Genomic DNA, 3,479 nt, shown 5'->3' on the forward strand with positions numbered 1-3,479 from the left:
AGAGGAGTTCCATCATCATAGGTGCATTTACTAGAATTATCTCGTTGTACTTTATTTTCCTTCGTCGAGGTTCGTCACACTGAGTTTTCCTTGCCGAAGTTTTGACGAGGAAACATATATGTGTCCAAAATTGTTTGAGCCTTTACATGCTTATGCAATTTCAAAATTTTCCCTTTTGAGGTTTCTTGTCTCCTTCTAGCTTCATAACAGAAATTATACAAGACTTGAGAGTAGTAAAATTCAAAAATAAAATAAAATAAATAAATAATTAAGGCCATGGAGTATTAAGCTTGGTGTATAGGACTAGAGTCTAAAGCCCAACAAAAATATAACTGAACGTGAATTTTACTTCTTGTCACGACTCACGTTTTGAGCAAATACGTTGACGAATGAGTGGCTGAGGCATACATAAATTTTTTGAGGCATATCAAATAAAGATAAAATAAGGTCACTCGGTAGTAATTCTAAACCCCATTATCCATATATTTTCTTAATAACAAAATTTCCCTTATTTAGTTTTCTAAAAAAACTAAATATTTTATTCGTGATTTTCTTTTAGAACAAACTAGGTTCGGCTGAAGTTATCAGCCAAACCTCCCGATATGGGCATTCTTCATATATGAAGAAAAATGAAAAGTTTGGTTGATAACTTGTTAGCCGAACCTAGGTGCGACAAATTATCAGCCGAAATCCATTATGTAACTCAAAACTTAGGTTCGGCTGGTTCGAGCAAAAAAAATGACAATCGAGCTTAGTGTTTTTCTTCATAAAGTGAAGTTCAACTACCATTTTCGTGTTTCATTATCAACCGAACATCGCTCTGTAACTGTCGAAAAATTTCAGTTTTAATAACCTAATTTAACAATCAAACACAAGAAACCAAGATGCGGGCTGAGGGAAATACTTTTTTATTGTACATTTCTTGGTAATGATAATTTGGTTCCCGCTTTACAAATTCTCTCAATTCAATTCCTGCTTCAAGTCCTTCTTCTTCTTCACTAGTTCGCGGATTATGATAACGATTTAGAACCACCACACTTAGTTGAAGACGATAAAAATTGAAATCAGGTTAGCGGTCGGTTGGTTAGGGAAGAGAGAAAAGAAGAATTTTTTTTTTTTTTTTGAAAAAGGTAGCATCAATTTTCCTTATTCCTTTGCTACCGTTTGGGTATCCCCTTTTTGAAGAAGGTAGTTCATGTTCCAGTTGCAATAGAGAGATGAATGTGTTTGGTGATCACGCCTTACATTGTGCTATCGATGTGGGTCTAAACTTTCGGCATGACCTTGTTCGTGATACTTTGGATGATGCTTGTTTTAGAGCTGGTGTACCTGCTAGGAAGGAAGTTGCTTTAGGTCTTCTGTCTGATGATGGTTCTGCCTTGAGGCCGGCTGATATCCTTGTTTGTAATTATTAAAATGGCCAAGATACTTGTTTTGATGTCACATGTTTTTCGCCTTTTACTGGACGGGGTTTTCATGTTTTCGCACCTGGCCTTGCAATCTCTAATGCTGTTACTCGTAAGCGCAAGAAGTATTTGGATAAATTCAGTGCACGGGGTTATGGTTTGGGTGTTTTAACTTTCTCCACTCCTGGCGAGCTTGGGGGGAAAAATGGTGGGTTTTCCGAAGAGATCGAGGTGTTGCATAGCCAATCATGGTTTCTATGATAAAATAGTAATTTTGTTTTTAATAGAATTGGACCTGTCATTCAGAAAGGAGTTGGTGCTCAGCTTGTTGCGAGGTTACCGACCCACTCCCTTGTGATTGCGAGAGTAGTATCAATTTAAAAACTGAAAAAATAATTAAAAAAAAAGTTAAATAAAAAAGTAAATTAATAAACTAACGAAAGGTAACCAAATAATTTATCTATTCTAGGATCCCCTTATAAATACACTAGCTAGGCAAATCACTTTGTACGCCTCAAAACATAAAGGGTAATAGTGCCCTAAACTAAGGGTGAACATGGGCCGGTATGGATCGGTTTTTACCTTATCCACATCCAATCCGATACATTACGGATTTCAAATTTGGAATCCGCATCTAATCCAACGGATGTGCATCTAATGGATGCACGGATAAACGGATTGGGTGAGGATAATCCGATGGACTTGTGTTAGTTAAAATTCATAATGAGAAAAGTAAAGCTTATATAGATGACTTCTTATAGAACCCACACGTTTTATATATGTATATAAATATAGAAGTGCCATGGACAACACTCTAAGCAAACATCTAAAAATTCTAAAACTATACATATTTTTTCTAGAAACTATATAAATGCCCTTATTTTGACGGGTATGGATGTCCGACGGATTTTTAACCTCGCGTTTTTAGGGGCCACTCAAAAGGATTTAGGGGCCATCAATTTATACCCATCCAAAGACTCTAGTTAAGGGGTACCCTATATGATATTGAAGTTACATAAATGCCCTTCTGGTAAAACCCTATAAAAACAAAATCAAAAAAAATTCTACTCATTTCAACTCTTCTTCTTCCAGTTTCATATCTTCCGATTGTGGAAGAAAAAAAACTTTCCTCGTTCAACCGAAACATCGCCGCGAATCGTAAAATCAAAACATCGTCGATTCGTTTATAAAACAATGGATAAGGGAAATGAAACCCACAGACCTAGAACCAAAAATGTTGCTCGGGGTATCAATCCAAAGATTGGGATTTTAGCAAGAAATAAAGAAATTCTTGCTGCAAATGAAGAAGAACGCGAAGAACAAGTACCCGGCAATGTAGTCGGTGGTGGCGATTCTGATAGTCAAACACTTCGTCAACTTCAAATGGCCCCAGTTAGGTAAGAATCTATCATTTTTGGTGTTTATTTCGCTTTAATTCGTCGAATCGAGAAAAAAAATTTCTAGGGTTTTCGGTTATTTATCCAGATTCGGACGATATTCATGCTCATTTACTTCCGAATGTAGTCGTGTTCTTCATTTCTCAAGAACATCGACAGTATTCGAGAGAAAGATTTGATGATTATCTGCCGAATATTGGTGGTCATATCTTCCTGGATACAAACTGCTAATAATCGGTAGTTTAATGAATTTTTTGGCTACCGAATATATTTAAGTAGACACAGAGTATTTGGAAGAGCACTCACTACCGAATGTATATATTGAAAAAATCTCAAAATTTCTGATATAGGAAAAATCCCATTTTGGGGCCCGTATTTATTCGGAAGACAATATAATGTTTTATACCTCCGATTGTGTAGGATAAAATTTTAGAGTTTCTGAACTCCAGTTGATGAATATTCGGTTGTAAACATGTTTAGTTATATTCCAATTGTTTTTCATTCGGAAAAAATATGTGTCTTCTTACTTCTGAATTTGTACATTCGGGTTATAGATGTGCACTTTGTCTTCCGATTGTGTAGGATGAAAAATTTACAGCTTCTGAACTCCAATTGATGCATATTCGGTTGTAAACATGTTTAGTTATATTTCGATTGTTTTGTATTCGGGAACAGT

Source organism: Papaver somniferum, chromosome 6 (genome assembly GCF_003573695.1).
Source record: "Papaver somniferum cultivar HN1 chromosome 6, ASM357369v1, whole genome shotgun sequence".
NCBI lineage: Eukaryota > Viridiplantae > Streptophyta > Magnoliopsida > Ranunculales > Papaveraceae > Papaver > Papaver somniferum.